This window comes from Pleurodeles waltl, chromosome 12 (genome assembly GCF_031143425.1).
Source record: "Pleurodeles waltl isolate 20211129_DDA chromosome 12, aPleWal1.hap1.20221129, whole genome shotgun sequence".
NCBI classification, from domain to species: domain Eukaryota; kingdom Metazoa; phylum Chordata; class Amphibia; order Caudata; family Salamandridae; genus Pleurodeles; species Pleurodeles waltl.
The window spans coordinates 118319019-118336242 of NC_090451.1; the positions used below are offsets into that span (position 1 = coordinate 118319019).

At 43.6% G+C, this 17224-nt stretch overlaps 2 non-coding genes across 2 annotated transcripts; both read left to right on the forward strand.

Moving 5' to 3' along the window:
• TRNAI-AAU (transfer RNA isoleucine (anticodon AAU)) lies at positions 1–74 on the forward strand. The gene has a single exon. It is a non-coding gene; the product is annotated as a tRNA-Ile (tRNA).
• A 7225-nt stretch (positions 75–7299) lies between these two features.
• TRNAI-AAU (transfer RNA isoleucine (anticodon AAU)) lies at positions 7300–7373 on the forward strand. Its single transcript has one exon. It is a non-coding gene; the product is annotated as a tRNA-Ile (tRNA).
• Positions 7374–17224: the final 9851 nt, after the last annotated feature.

The window sequence follows — 17224 nt, forward strand, 5'->3', positions numbered from 1 at the left end:
GGCTGGTTAGCTCAGTTGGTTAGAGCATGGTGCTAATAACGCCAAGGTTGCGGGTTCGATCCCCGTACGGGCCAAGTTAAGTTTTTTTTCTCAAGTAAACTTTTTTTTTCTCATTTAATCAAACGCTTGTAAATCCATACACTCTGTTGCTCCAGTACACGTTCACTTTCCATTAGTCCTTCTTTTGCCACTTCTGACCAAAGCTCAAGCCGGCAGCGCCAGTAGAACAACAGAAGTGCAAGAGATTGTCTCTCCAAGATGGAGACACTGGCTCAGACTATGTCACGTGAGAGGTGGAGGGAGACCAAGAGCTGATTATTAGATGCGTGGGGATAAGAGGAACATAACTCAGGTGAACAGATTCTGGATAGTCATGCTATAGCTAGGATCAGCAACGTTACAGGGGAAAGGATAGGAAAATAATTAGGTGACAGAAGTATAGAAGTGGCTACAAGGGGGCGTGTCTCTTAACAGGGCCGAAAGATACACTGAAGGCGAAGGTGAAGTGAAAGAAGAAAGAAAGATCAAAGGAAATCAACAGTGATTGAGAGAAAACTCACAAAGGCAAATTGAGCAAAAGACAGGACCTGGGGAGTTAGACTACTTCAATGCAAATTTATGCCGCAGATGAGCATGACAACTGACCTTTGTCCAGTGGTGCTGAAACAATTTTCAGTGTGGGGGTGCTGCCATCAAAGGGCTTCTGAAAATCCAGGAATCATACAAAGAACAAGTCCTGCAGAATGAGCCACGCACATTCAGAAAGAGTGGTGATGCGTTGGTTACTTATTGGTAATCTTCATTAGCCTTAGTCCATTGCGTCCTTGTGACAGTCATTACAAAGTAAAGTGATGTCACCCTCCAAGAGGAAGAAAGAACAGGAGGATTCTTAAATGCTAGCGCCATGCACCCAACCTGGGTGCCAAGCCCTTGCCAAAGGACTGATGGGAAGGTGGGCAGGATGTAATGTTTGTGACAAGGACAAGATGGATTTAGGGTAATGCAGAGTTCAAAACATTGGTACTCAAATGCAAAACAGAAAATTTATTAAGCGATAATGCTTCACAAATGTATGCATTGAGGCCCAAGTAACCACCCTAGGAATTTCCTAGATTGTTACTCACTGGAATTCAACCCAGGAGGTGGCCATTCCTCTCGTAGACCATCCCTGACCTGGAAGATTTTCTAAAAAGCCTTGCAAAGCCAGAAAAATTGACAACTTAATCCACCTACTCAGAGTCATAAAAGTCACCTTCTTGTCTTTTCCAGGCTGTCCAAAAGTCACAAACAAGGAGTCGGTTTTCCTGAACTGCAGAGGCCTGGTGACATAAATGAAAAGAGCTCTTTAAACATCAAGTGTATTCACCAAATGTTCCTCCGGAGAGGAAGGAGACGGAATGAAAGAAGGAAGAATTATTTCCTAAGATCTATCAAAAATAGACTTAACCTTTGCAGCAAAGGTAGGGCTAGGCCTTAAAGTTACCCCATCTTCCAAAGTATCAAATGAAGAGAGGACAGCATTTTAAGGCTCCCAGCTCCCCAATTGTTCTCAGCAAGGTGATAGCAAATAGGAAAATAACTTTATAGGAGACAATCTTTAATTGTACAGTATCCAGATCCTCAAAGAGATAAAATTGCAAAGCCTATAAAAGAGTTGGAAGATTCTGAGTTGGAGAAAAGGGATTTTTCATTGTTCTTACCATTGACAAAAGATCATAACAGTCTAGACACCAAAGAGTGTAACATCGATGAAAGTTCAGAAAAGTCCCTAAAAGCCTTTATCGCAAACCAATGAGCTTTCAGAGTGGAAAGAGATTCAAGTGAAACCCATTCAGAAGAAAATGCAAAATAGCAGACAAACTACAGGTAGGTGCCAAAAGATCATTAGCAGAACATCATGTCTGAAAGGACTTCCAGTTCTTTGAGTAAGACTTCGAAGTAGAAGGCCTGCTGGAGTGCTGACTTAACTCCACTAAGGAAGAGGAAAGACCCTTTGCTAGCAGTCCAGACTTCTCAACCTCCAAAGCGATAGAGTGAGTTGGAGCAAGAAGGTCAGGGACGACGTTCTGAGCAGAGACACACTTGAGCAGTACCCAAGGAGGTAGAAGAGCCAGGGGTTCAGAAGAGGAAACCATGACATCTCTGGCCAATCAGGGTCAACAAGAATCAAGTTCCCTCCCCCTGCTGAGACTTGAAGAGAACCATCTGGATCAATAAAAAGAGGGGGAATGTATAAAGGAGACTTCTCAGCCACTTTATCACCAATACGTCCACTACCTAGGCTCCTTGTTCCGGAAACCTGGATCAGAATCGACAAAGATGAGCATTGTCCTTGTTTGAAAAGAGATCCAGAAAGGGTTTCACAAACTCTCGGCATATCTCTCAAAACAACGACCTGGATAACGTCAACTCCAGCAAATTTGGAAACCTCCAGCTGTCTGCCATCACATTGTCGGTGCCCTTGATGTGTACTGCCGACGTATGCAACAGGTTGATCTCTGCCCAATAGCCCAATTGTTCTGCTATTGCATTGAGGGATTTTGAATGCATGCTTCACTGCTGGTTAATGTAAAAGACCGCTACCTTATTCTCTGTCTTTACTAGCACATTTTTCTGAGACAGATGATGATGGGAAAACTTCAAAGCCCTGAAGCTTACCATCAACTCCATCTACTTCCATGACCTCCGACTCTCTAGGAAAGACCACTTGAATCGACAGGATCAGTCCAACACAGTAGCTCTCCAGCCAGGTTTGCTGGCATCTGTTGCGAGGAATTCAGGAGGATCCAGGTGTATTAGTGTCCACTTAGACCAGTGTTCTTCAAACTCTTTAATGCCACATCCACCCAAAGGGAAAAAAACATTGGTGCCTCCCCTCTGAATTTTCCAGAATTCTTCTATCAAATTGACACTGTTTAAATATGTCTAGACCTATTTAAACATTGCAGTTAAGTTCTGTTACTGTTTTAAAAATGCAATCAAATACATGATCCCGAATATACTATTCTGGTCAGGCAGGCCTTACTAACCAATTGCAGCGTCATGCTCTGCTGAGTAAACTGATCTCACGGCAGTGAGGAATGCACAGGCCGGGTGGTGCCCGGCGCACGAAAGCGCGCCTTCTTGTGTTGTACGTCTCTTTGCGCAAATGCAAACTCAAATTTCCTGCACTGTGGTCGGCAGGAGAGACATGGGAAGGTGCAGTGGGGAAGGCTTGAGCAACAAACCGTTGGCTATGTTTTGTTGTTACTTTGTTGACATGAGCTAGAGTAATTTAAAGCAGAAGGAACGGCCAGACCTAAAAACAACTCTCTTACCTCCAACGCCGAATAACCACTATAATTAGAATATCTCAAAAGCAGCTGGCCTTGTAAACTTAATGAGCAAGCAAGCCGATGCATTTTGGGTTTTGTTGTAAAAGAATACAAATCCTATCCATCCTTTCCTTTTCTTCCGGCAACAACCAATGTTACAATGATATCACAGCACACAGTGACATTGACTGAAAGCAGAGGCGCTGAGGCTGGCGTGCAGCACTCAACAGCTCTTGTTATTGCAATCCAGACAGGGGACAGAAGGAGAAAAGTATGAAGGAATTGCGATAGTGAGACCGACTCTTCTGTGTATCTGCATGTCATGGAAAAAGGATAACTCTGTCATTCATGGCCGGTTAGCTCGGTTGGTTAGAGCGTGGTGCTAATAACGCCAAGGTCGCGGGTTCGATCCCCGTATGGGACAAGTTAAGTTTTTCTCTCAAGTAAACTCTTTTTTTCTCATTTAATCAAACGCTTGTAAATCCATACACTCTGTTGCTCCAGTACACGTTCACTTTCCATTAGTCCTTCTTTTGCCACTTCTGACCAAAGCTCAAGCCGGCAGCGCCAGTAGAACAACAGAAGTGCAAGAGATTGTCTCTCCAAGATGGGGACACTGGCTCAGACTATGTCACGTGAGAGGTGGAGGGAGACAAGAGCTGATTATTAGATGCGTGGGGATAAGAGGAACATAACTCAGGTGAACAGATTCTGGATAGTCAAGCTATAGCTAGGATCAGCAACGTTACAGGGGAAAGGATAGGAAAATAATTAGGTGACAGAAGTATAGAAGTGGCTACAAGGGGGCGTGTCTCTTAACAGGGTCGAAAGATACACTGAAGGCGAAGGTGAAGTGAAAGAAGAAAGAAAGATCAAAGGAAATCAACAGTGATTGAGAGAAAACTCACAAAGGCAAATTGAGCAAAAGACAGGACCTGGGGAGTTAGACTACTTCAATGCAAATTTACGCCGCAGATGAGCATGACAACTGACCCTTGTCCAGTGGTGCTGAAACAATTTTCAGTGTGGGGGTGCTGCCATCAAAGGGCTTCTGAAAATCCAGGAATCATACAAAGAACAAGTCCTGCAGAATGAGCCACGCACATTCAGAAAGAGTGGTGATGCGTTGGTTACTTATTGGTAATCTTCATTAGCCTTAGTCCATTGCGTCCTTGTGACAGTCATTACAAAGTAAAGTGATGTCACCCTCCAAGAGGAAGAAAGAACAGGAGGATTCTTAAATGCTAGCGCCATGCACCCAACCTGGGTGCCAAGTCCTTGCCAAAGGACTGATGGGAAGGTGGGCAGGATGTAATGTTTGTGACAATGACAAGATGGACTTAGGGTAATGCAGAGTTCAAAACATTGGTACTCAAATGCAAAACAGAAAATTTATTAAGCGATAATGCTTGACAAATGTATGCCCTGAGGCCCAAGTAACCACCCTAGGAATTTCCTAGATTGTTACTCACTGGATAGACCATCCCTGACCTGGAAGATTTTCTAAAAAGCCTTGCAAAGCCAGAAAAATTGACAACTTAATCCACCTACTCAGAGTCAGAAAAGTCACCTTCTTGTCTTTTCCAGGCTGTCCAAAAGTCAAAAACAAGGAGTCGGTTTTCCTGAACTGCAGAGGCCTGGTGACATAAATGAAAAGAGCTCTTTAAACATCAAGTGTATTCAACAAATGTTCCTCCGGAGAGGAAGGAGAGGGAATGAAAGAAGGAAGAATTATTTCCTAAGATCTATCAAAAATAGACTTAACCTTTGCAGCAAAGGAAGGGCTAGGCCTTAAAGTTACCCCATCTTCCAAAGTATCAAATGAAGAGAGGACAGCATTTTAAGGCTCCCAGCTCCCCAATTGTTCTCAGCAAGGTGATAGCAAATAGGAAAATAACTTTATAGGAGACAATCTTTAATTGTACAGTATCCAGATCCTCAAAGAGATAAAATTGCAAAGCCTATAAAAGAGTAGGAAGATTCTGAGTTGGAGCAAAGGGATTTTTCATTGTTCTTACCATTGACAAAAGATCATAACAGTCTAGACACCAAAGAGTGTAACATCGATGAAAGTTCAGAAAAGTCCCTAAAAGCCTTTATCGCAAACCAATGAGCTTTCAGAGTGGAAAGAGATTCAAGTGAAACCCATTCAGAAGAAAATGCAAAATAGCAGACAAACTACAGGTAGGTGCCAAAAGATCATGAGCAGAACATCACGTCTGAAAGGACTTCCAGTTCTTTGAGTAAGACTTCGAAGTAGAAGGCCTGCTGGAATGCTGAATTAACTCCACTAAGGAAGAGGAAAGACCCTTTGCTAGCAGTCCAGACTTCTCAACCTCCAAAGCGATAGAGTGAGTTGGAGCAAGAAGGTCAGGGACGACGTTCTGAGAAGAGACACACTTGAGCACTACCCAAGGAGGTAGAAGAGCCAGGGGTTCAGAAGAGGAAACCATGACATCTCTGGCCAATCAGGGCCAACAAGAATCAAGTTCCCTCCCCCCTGCTGAGACTTGAAGAGAACCATCTGGATCAATAAAAAGGGGGGGAATGTATAAAGGAGACTTCTCAGCCACTTTATCACCAATACGTCCACTACCTAGGCTCCTTGTTCCGGAAACCTGGATCAGAATCGACAAAGATGAGCATTGTCCTTGTTTGAAAAGAGATCCAGAAAGGGTTTCACAAACTCTCGGAATATCTCTCAAAACAACGACCTGGATAACGTCAACTCCAGCAAATTTGGAAACCTCCAGCTGTCTGCCATCACATTGTCGGTGCCCTTGATGTGTACTGCCGACGTATGCAACAGGTTGATCTCTGCCCAATAGCCCAATTGTTCTGCTTTTGCATTGAGGGATTTTGAATGCATGCTTCACTGCTGGTTAATGTAAAAGACCGCTACCTTTTTCTCTGTCTTTACTAGCACATTTTTCTGAGACAGATGATGATGGGAAAACTTCAAAGCCCTGAAGCTTACCATCAACTCCATCTACTTCCATGACCTCCGACTCTCTAGGAAAGACCACTTGAATCGACAGGATCAGTCCAACACAGTAGCTCTCCAGCCAGGTTTGCTGGCATCTGTTGCGAGGAATTCAGGAGGACCCAGGTGTATTAGTGTCCACTTAGACCAGTGGTCTTCAAACTCTTTAATGCCACATCCACCCAAAGGGAAAAAAAAACATTGGTGCCTCTTCTCTGAATTTTCCAGAATTCTTCTATCAAATTGACACTGTTTAAATATGTCTAGACCTATTTAAACATTGCAGTTAAGTTCTGTTACTGTTTTAAAAATGCAATCAAATACATGACCCCAAATATACTATTTTGGTCAGGCAGGCCTTACTAACCAATTGCAGCGTCATGCTCTGCTGAGTAAACTGATCTCACGGCAGTGAGGAATGCACAGGCCGGGTGGTGCCCGGCGCACGAAAGCGCGCCTTCTTGTGTTGTACGTCTCTTTGCGCAAATGAAAACTCAAATTTCCTGCACTGTGGTCGGCAGGAGAGACATTTGAAGGTGCAGTAGGGAAGGCTTGAGCAACAAACCGTTGGCAATGTTTTGTTGTTACTTTGTTGACATGAGCTAGAGTATTTTAAAGCAGAAGGAACTGACAGACCTAAAAACAACTCTCTTACCTCCAACGCCGAATAACCACTATAATTAGAATATCTCAAAAGCAGCTGGCCTTGTAAACTTAATGAGCATGCAAGCCGATGCATTTTGGGTTTTGTTGTAAAAGAATACAAATCCAATCCATCCTTTCCTTTTCTTCCGGCAACAACCAATGTTACAAAGATATCACAGCACACAGTGACATTGACTGAAAGAAGAGGCACTGAGGCTGGCGTGCAGCACTCAACAGCTCTTGTTATTGCAATCCAGACAGGGTACGGAGGGAGAAAAGTATGAAGGAATTGCGATAGTGAGACCGACTCTTCTGTGTATCTGCATGTCATGGAAAAAGGATAACTCTGTCATTCATGGCCGGTTAGCTCAGTTGGTTAGAGCGTGGTGCTAATAACGCCAAGGTTGCGGGTTTGATCCCCGTACGGGCCAAGTTAAGTTTTTTCTCTCAAGTAAACTCTTTTTTTCTCATTTAATCAAACGCTTGTAAATCCATACACTCTGTTGCTCCAGTACACGTTCACTTTCCATTAGTCCTTCTTTTGCCACTTCTGACCAAAGCTCAAGCCGGCAGCGCCAGTAGAACAACAGAAGTGCAAGAGATTGTCTATCCAAGATGGAGACACTGGCTCAGACTATGTCACGTGAGAGGTGGAGGGAGACCAAGAGCTGATTATTAGATGCGTGGGGATAAGAGGAACATAACTCAGGTGAACAGATTCTGGATAGTCATGCTATAGCTAGGATCAGCAACGTTACAGGGGAAAGGATAGGAAAATAATTAGGTGACAGAAGTATAGAAGTGGCTACAAGGGGGCGTGTCTCTTAACAGGGCCGAAAGATACACTGAAGGCGAAGGTGAAGTGAAAGAAGAAAGAAAGATCAAAGGAAATCAACAGTGATTGAGAGAAAACTCACAAAGGCAAATTGAGCAAAAGACAGGACCTGGGGAGTTAGACTACTTCAATGCAAATTTACGCCGCAGATGAGCATGACAACTGACCCTTGTCCAGTGGTGCTGAAACAATTTTCTGTGTGGGGGTGCTGCCATCAAAGGGCTTCCTAAAATCCAGGAATCATACAAAGAACAAGTCCTGCAGAATGAGCCACGCACATTCAGAAAGAGTGGTGATGCGTTGGTTACTTATTGGTAATCTTCATTAGCCTTAGTCCATTGCGTCCTTGTGACAGTCATTGCAAAGTAAAGTGATGTCACCCTCAAAGAGGAAGAAAGAACAGGAGGATTCTTAAATGCTAGCGCCATGCACCCAACCTGAGTGCCAAGCCCTTGCCAAAGGACTGATGGGAAGGTGGGCAGGATGTAATGTTTGTGACAAGGACAAGATGGACTTAGGGTAATGCAGAGATCAAAACATTGGTACTCAAATGCAAAACAGAAAATTTATTAAGCGATAATTCTTGACAAATGTATGCCCTCAGGCCCAAGTAACCACCCTAGGAATTTCCTAGATTGTTACTCACTGGAATTCAACCCAGGAGGAGGCCATTCCTCTCGTAGACCATCCCTGATCTGGAAGATTTTCTAAAAAGCCTTGCAAAGCCAGAAAAATTGACAACTTAATCCACCTACTCAGAGTCATAAAAGTCACCTTCTTGTCTTTTCCAGGCTGTCCAAAAGTCACAAACAAGGAGTCGGTTTTCCTGAACTGCAGAGGCCTGGTGACATAAATGAAAAGAGCTCTTTAAACATCAAGTGTATTCAACAAATGTTCCTCCGGAGAGGAAGGAGAGGGAATGAAAGAAGGAAGAATTATTTCCTAAGATCTATCAAAAATAGACTTAACCTTTGCAGCAAAGGTAGGGCTAGGCCTCAAAGTTACCCCATCTTCCAAAGTATCAAATGAAGAGAGGACAGCATTTTAAGGCTCCCAGCTCCCCAATTGTTCTCAGCAAGGTGATAGCAAATAGGAAAATAACTTTATAGGAGACAATCTTTAATTGTACAGTATCCAGATCCTCAAAGAGATAAAATTGCAAAGCCTATAAAAGAGTAGGAAGATTCTGAGTTGGAGAAAAGGGATTTTTCATTGTTCTTACCATTGGCAAAAGATCATAACAGTCTAGACACCAAGGAGTGTAACATCGATGAAAGTTCAGAAAAGTCCCTAAAAGCCTTTATCGCTAACCAATGAGCTTTCAGAGTGAAAAGAGATTCAAGTGAAACCCATTCAGAAGAAAATGCAAAATAGCAGACAAACTACAGGTAGGTGCCAAAAGATCATGAGCAGAACTTCACGTCTGAAAGGACTTCCAGTTCTTTGAGTAAGACTTCGAAGTAGAAGGCCTGCTGGAATGCTGAATTAACTCCACTAAGGAAGAGGAAAGACCCTTTGCTAGCAGTCCAGACTTCTCAACCTCCAAAGCGATAGAGTGAGTTGGAGCAAGAAGGTCAGGGACGACGTTCTGAGAAGAGGCACACTTGAGCAGTACCCAAGGAAGTAGAAGAGCCAGGGGTTCAGAAGAGGAAACCATGACATCTCTGGCCAATCAGGGCCAACAAGAATCAAGTTCCCTCCCCTCTGCTGAGACTTGAAGAGAACTATCTGGATCAATAAAAAGGGGGGGAATGTATAAAGGAGACTTCTCAGCCACTTTATCACCAATACGTCCACTACCTAGGCTCCTTGTTCCGGAAACCTGGATCAGAATCGACAAAGATGAGCATTGTCCTTGTTTGAAAAGAGATCCAGAAAGGGTTTCACAAACTCTCGGCATATCTCTCAAAACAACGACCTGGATAACGTCAACTCCAGCAAATTTGGAAACCTCCAGCTGTCTGCCATCACATTGTCGGTGCCCTTGATGTGTACTGCCGACGTATGCAACAGGTTGATCTCTGCCCAATAGCCCAATTGTTCTGCTATTGCATTGAGGGATTTTGAATGCATGCTTCACTGCTGTTTAATGTAAAAGACCGCTACCTTATTCTCTGTCTTTACTAGCACATTTTTCTGAGACAGATGATGATGGGAAAACTTCAAAGCCCTGAAGCTTACCATCAACTCCATCTACTTCCATGACCTCCGACTCTCTAGGAAAGACCACTTGAATCGACAGGATCAGTCCAACGCAGTAGCTCTCCAGCCAGGTTTGCTGGCATCTGTTGCGAGGAATTCAGGAGGATCCAGGTGTATTAGTGTCCACTTAGACCAGTGGTCTTCAAACTCTTTAATGCCACATCCACCCAAAGGGAAAAAAAAACATTGGTGCCTCCCCTCTGAATTTTCCAGAATTCTTCTATCAAATTGACACTGTTTAAATATGTCTAGGCCTATTTAAACATTGCAGTTAAGTTCTGTTACTGTTTTAAAAATGCAATCAAATACATGACCCCAAATATACTATTCTGGTCAGGCAGGCCTTACTAACCAATTGTAGCGTCATGCTCTGCTGAGTAAACTGATCTCACGGCAGTGAGGAATGCACAGGCCGGGTGGTGCCCGGCGCACGAAAGCGCGCCTTCTTGTGTTGTACGTCTCTTTGCGCAAATGCAAACTCAAATTTCCTGCACTGTGGTCGGCAGGAGAGACATGGGAAGGTGCAGTAGGGAAGGCTTGAGCAACAAACCGTTGTCTATGTTTTGTTGTTACTTTGTTGACATGAGCTAGAGTAATTTAAAGCAGAAGGAACGGCCAGACCTAAAAACAACTCTCTTACCTCCAACGCCGAATAACCACTATAATTAGAATATCTCAAAAGCAGCTGGCTTGTAAACTTAATGAGCAAGCAAGCCGATGCATTTTGGGTTTCGTTGTAAAAGAATACAAATCCTATCCATCCTTTCCTTTTCTTCCGGCAACAACCAATGTTACAAAGATATCACAGCACACAGTGACATTGACTGAAAGAAGAGGCGCTGAGGCTGGCGTGCAGCACTCAACAGCTCTTGTTATTGCAATCCAGACAGGGGACGGAAGGAGAAAAGTATAAAGGAATTGCGATAGTGAGACCGACTCTTCTGTGTATCTGCATGTCATGGATAAAGGATAACTCTCTCATTCATGGCCGGTTAGCTCAGTTGGTTAGAGCGTGTTACTAATACCGCCAAGGTCGTGGGTTCGATCCCCGTACAAACCAAGTTAAGTTTTTTCTCTCAAGTAAACTCTTTTTTTCTCATTTAATCAAACGCTTGTAAATCCATACACTCTGTTGCTCCAGTACACGTTCACTTTCCATTAGTCCTTCTTTTGCCACTTCTGACCAAAGCTCAAGCCGGCAGCGCCAGTAGAACAACAGAAGTGCAAGAGATTGTCTCTCCAATATGGAGACACTGGCTCAGACTATGTCACGTGAGAGGTGGAGGGAGACCAAGAGCTGATTATTAGATGCGTGGGGATAAGAGGAACATAACTCAGGTGAACAGATTCTGGATAGTCATGCTATAGCTAGGATCAGCAACGTTACAGGGGAAAGGATAGGAAAATAATTAGGTGACAGAAGTATAGAAGTGGCTACAAGGGGGCGTGTCTCTTAACAGGGCCGAAAGATACACTGAAGGCGAAGGTGAATTGAAAGAAGAAAGAAAGATCAAAGGAAATCAACAGTGATTGAGAGAAAACTCACAAAGGCAAAGTGAGCAAAAGACAGGACCTGGGGAGTTAGACTACTTCAATGCAAATTTACGCCGCAGATGAGCATGACAACTGACCCTTGTCCAGTGGTGCTGAAACAATTTTCTGTGTGGGGGTGCTGACATCAAAGGGCTTCTGAAAATCCAGGAATCATACAAAGAACAAGTCCTGCAGAATGAGCCACGCACATTCAGAAAGAGTGGTGATGCGTTGGTTACTTATTGGTAATCTTCATTAGCCTTAGTCCATTGCGTCCTTGTGACAGTCATTGCAAAGTAAAGTGATGTCACCCTCCAAGAGGAAGAAAGAACAGGAGGATTCTTAAATGCTAGCGCCATGCACCCAACCTGGGTGCCAAGCCCTTGCCAAAGGACTGATGGGAAGGTGGGCAGGATGTAATGTTTGTGACAAGGACAAGATGGACTTAGGGTAATGCAGAGTTCAAAACATTGGTACTCAAATGCAAAACAGAAAATGTATTAAGCGATAATGCTTGACAAATGTATGCCCTGAGGCCCAAGTAACCACCCTAGGAATTTCCTAGATTGTTACTCACTGGAATTGAACCCAGGAGGTGGCCATTCCTCTCGTAGACCATCCCTGACCTGGAAGATTTTCTAAAAAGCCTTGCAAAGCCAGAAAAATTGACAACTTAATCCACCTACTCAGAGTCATAAAAGTCACCTTCTTGTCTTTTCCAGGCTGTCCAAAAGTCACAAACAAGGAGTCGGTTTTCCTGAACTGCAGAGGCCTGGTGACATAAATGAAAAGAGCGCTTTAAACATCAAGTGTATTCAACAAATGTTCCTCCGGAGAGGAAGGAGAGGGAATGAAAGAAGGAAGAATTATTTCCTAAGATCTATCAAAAATAGACTTAACCTTTGCAGCAAAGGTAGGGCTAGGCCTTAAAGTTACCCCATCTTCCAAAGTATCAAATGAAGAGAGGACAGCATTTTAAGGCTCCCAGCTCCCCAATTGTTCTCAGCAAGGCGATAGCAAATAGGAAAATAACTTTATAGGAGACAATCTTTAATTGTACAGTATCCAGACCTTCAAAGAGATAACATTGCAAAGCCTATAAAAGAGTAGGAAGATTCTGAGTTGGAGAAAAGGGATTTTTCATTGTTCTTACCATTGACAAAAGATCATAACAGTCTAGACACCAAAGAGTGTAACATCGATGAAAGTTCAGAAAAGTCCCTAAAAGCCTTTATCTCAAACCAATGAGCTTCCAGAGTGGAAAGAGATTCAAGTGAAACCCATTCAGAAGAAAATGCAAAATAGCAGACAAACTACAGGTAGGTGCCAAAAGATCATGAGCAGAACATCACGTCTGAAAGGACTTCCAGTTCTTTGAGTAAGACTTCGAAGTAGAAGGCCTGCTGGAGTGCTGAATTAACTCCACTAAGGAAGAGGAAAGACCCTTTGCTAGCAGTCCAGACTTCTCAACCTCCAAAGCGATAGAGTGAGTTGGAGCAAGAAGGTCAGGGACGACGTTCTGAGAAGAGACACACTTGAGCAGTACCCAAGGAGGTAGAAGAGCCAAGGGTTCAGAAGAGGAAACCATGACATCTCTGGCCAATCAGGGCCAACAAGAATCAAGTTCCCTCCCCCCTGCTGAGACTTGAAGAGAACCATCTGGATCAATAAAAAGGGGGGGAATGTATAAAGGAGACTTCTCAGCCACTTTATCACCAATACGTCCACTACCTAGGCTCCTTGTTCCGGAAACCTGGATCAGAATCGACAAAGATGAGCATTGTCCTTGTTTGAAAAGAGATCCAGAAAGGGTTTCACAAACTCTCGGCATATCTCTCAAAACAACGACCTGGATAACGTCAACTCCAGCAAATTTGGAAACCTCCAGCTGTCTGCCATCACATTGTCGGTGCCCTTGATGTGTACTGCCGACGTATGCAACAGGTTGATCTCTGCCCAATAGCCCAATTGTTCTGCTATTGCATTGAGGGATTTTGAATGCATGCTTCACTGCTGGTTAATGTAAAAGACCGCTACCTTATTCTCTGTCTTTACTAGCACATTTTTCTGAGACAGATGATGATGGGAAAACTTCAAAGCCCTGAAGCTTACCATCAACTCCATCTACTTCCATGACCTCCGACTCTCTAGGAAAGACCACTTGAATCGACAGGATCAGTCCAACACAGTAGCTCTCCAGCCAGGTTTGCTGGCATCTGTTGCGAGGAATTCAGGAGGATCCAGGTGTATTAGTGTCCACTTAGACCAGTGGTCTTCAAACTCTTTAATGCCACATCCACCCAAAGGGAAAAAAAAACATTGGTGCCTCCCCTCTGAATTTTCCAGAATTCTTCTATCAAATTGACACTGTTTAAATATGTCTAGACCTATTTAAACATTGCAGTTAAGTTCTGTTACTGTTTTAAAAATGCAATCAAATACATGACCCCAAATATACTATTCTGATCAGGCAGGCCTTACTAACCAATTGCAGCGTCATGCTCTGCTGAGTAAACTGATCTCACGGCAGTGAGGAATGCACAGGCCGGGTGGTGCCCGGCGCACGAAAGCGCGCCTTCTTGTGTTGTACGTCTCTTTGCGCAAATGCAAACTCAAATTTCCTGCACTGTGGTCGGCAGGAGAGACATGGGAAGGTGCAGTAGGGAAGGCTTGAGCAACAAACCGTTGGCTATGTTTTGTTGTTACTTTGTTGACATGAGCTAGAGTAATTTAAAGCAGAAGGAACGGCCAGACCTAAAAACAACTCTCTTACCTCCAACGCCGAATAACCACTATAATTAGAATATCTCAAAAGCAGCTGGCCTTGTAAACTTGATGAGCAAGCAAGCCGATGCATTTTGGGTTTTGTTGTGAAAGAATACAAATCCAATCCATCCTTTCCTTTTCTTCCGGCAACAACCAATGTTACAAAGATATCACAGCACACAGTGACATTGACTGAAAGAAGAGGCACTGAGGCTGGCGTGCAGCACTCAACAGCTCTTGTTATTGCAATCCAGACAGGGGACGGAGGGAGAAAAGTATGAAGGAATTGCGATAGTGAGACCGACTCTTCTGTGTATCTGCATGTCATGGAAAAAGGATAACTCTGTCATTCATGGCCGGTTAGCTCAGTTGGTTGGAGCATGGTGCTAATAACGCCAAGGTTGCGGGTTTGATCCCCGTACGGCTCAAGTTAAGTTTTTTCTCTCAAGTAAACTCTTTTTTTCTCATTTAATCAAACGCTTGTAAATCCATACACTCTGTTGCTCCAGTACACGTTCACTTTCCATTAGTCCAACAGAAGTGCAACAGATTGTCTCTCCAAGATGGAGACACTGGCTCAGACTATGTCACGTGAGAGGTGGAGGGAGACCAAGAGCTGATTATTAGATGCGTGGGGATAAGAGGAACATAACTCAGGTGAACAGATTCTGGATAGTCATGCTATAGCTAGGATCAGCAACGTTACAGGGGAAAGGATAGGAAAATAATTAGGTGACAGAAGTATAGAAGTGGCTACAAGGGGGCGTGTCTCTTAACAGGGCCGAAAGATACACTGAAGGCGAAGGTGAAGTGAAAGAAGAAAGAAAGATCAAAGGAAATCAACAGTGATTGAGAGAAAACTCACAAAGGCAAATTGAGCAAAAGACAGGACCTGGGGAGTTAGACTACTTCAATGCAAATTTACACCGCAGATGAGCATGACAACTGACCCTTGTCCAGTGGTGCTGAAACAATTTTCAGTGTGGGGGTGCTGCCATCAAAGGGCTTCTGAAAATCCAGGAATCATACAAAGAACAAGTCCTGCAGAATGAGCCACGCACATTCAGAAAGAGTGGTGATGCGTTGGTTACTTATTGGTAATCTTCATTAGCCTTAGTCCATTGCGTCCTTGTGACAGTCATTACAAAGTAAAGTGATGTCACCCTCCAAGAGGAAGAAAGAACAGGAGGATTCTTAAATGCTAGTGCCATGCACCCAACCTGGGTGCCAAGCCCTTGCCAAAGGACTGATGGGAAGGTGGGCAGGATGTAATGTTTGTGACAAGGACAAGATGGACTTCGGGTAATGCAGAGTTCAAAACATTGGTACTCAAATGCAAAACAGAAAATTTATTAAGCGATAATGCTTGACAAATGTATGCCCTCAGGCTCAAGTAAACATCCTAGGAATTTCCTAGATTGCTACTCACTGGAATTCAACCCAGGAGGTGGCCATTCCTCTCGTAGACCATCCCTGACCTGGAAGATTTTCTAAAAAGCCTTGCAAAGCCAGAAAAATTGACAACTTAATCCACCTACTCAGAGTCATAAAAGTCACCTTCTTGTCTTTTCCAGGCTGTCCAAAAGTCACAAACAAGGAGTCGGTTTTCCTGAACTGCAGAGGCCTGGTGACATAAATGAAAAGAGCTCTTTAAACATCAAGTGTATTCAACAAATGTTCCTCCGGAGAGGAAGGAGAGGGAATGAAAGAAGGAAGAATTATTTCCTAAGATCTATCAAAAATAGACTTAACCTTTGCAGCAAAGGTAGGGCTAGGTCTTAAAGTTACCCCATCTTCCAAAGTATCAAATGAAGAGAGGACAGCATTTTAAGGCTCCCAGCTCCCCAATTGTTCTCAGCAAGGTGATAGCAAATAGGAAAATAACTTTATAGGAGACAATCTTTAATTGTACAGTATCCAGATCCTCAAAGAGATAAAATTGCAAAGCCTATAAAAGAGTAGGAAGATTCTGAGTTGGAGAAAAGGGATTTTTCATTGTTCTTACCATTGACAAAAGATCATAACAGTCTAGACACCAAAGAGTGTAACATTGATGAAAGTTCAGAAAAGTCCCTAAAAGCCTTTATCGCAAACCAATGAGGTTTCAGAGTGGAAAGAGATTCAAGTGAAACCCATTCAGAAGAAAATGCAAAATAGCAGACAAACTACAGGTAGGTGCCAAAAGATCATGAGCAGAACATCACGTCTGAAAGGACTTCCAGTTCTTTGAGTAAGACTTCGAAGTAGAAGGCCTGCTGGAATGCTGAATTAACTCCACTAAGGAAGAGGAAAGACCCTTTGCTAGCAGTCCAGACTTCTCAACCTCCAAAGCGATAGAGTGAGTTGGAGCAAGAAGGTCAGGGACGACGTTCTGAGAAGAGACACACTTGAGCAGTACCCAAGGAGGTAGAAGAGCCAGGGGTTCAGAAGAGGAAACCATGACATCTCTGGCCAATCAGGGCCAACAAGAATCAAGTTCCCTCCCCCCTGCTGAGACTTGAAGAGAACTATCTGGATCAATAAAAAGGGGGGGAATGTATAAAGGAGACTTCTCAGCCACTTTATCACCAATACGTCCACTACCTAGGCTCCTTGTTCCGGAAACCTGGATCAGAATCGACAAAGATGAGCATTGTCCTTGTTTGAAAAGAGATCCAGAAAGGGTTTCACAAACTCTCTGCATATCTCTCAAAACAACGACCTGGATAACGTCAACTCCAGCAAATTTGGAAACCTCCAGCTGTCTGCCATCACATTGTCGGTGCCCTTGATGTGTACTGCCGACGTATGCAACAGGTTGATCTCTGCCCAATAGCCCAATTGTTCTGCTATTGCATTAAAGGATTTTGAATGCATGCTTCACTGCTGGTTAATGTAAAAGACCGCTACCTTATTCTCTGTCTTTACTAGCACATTTTTCTGAGACAGGTGATGATGGGAAAACTT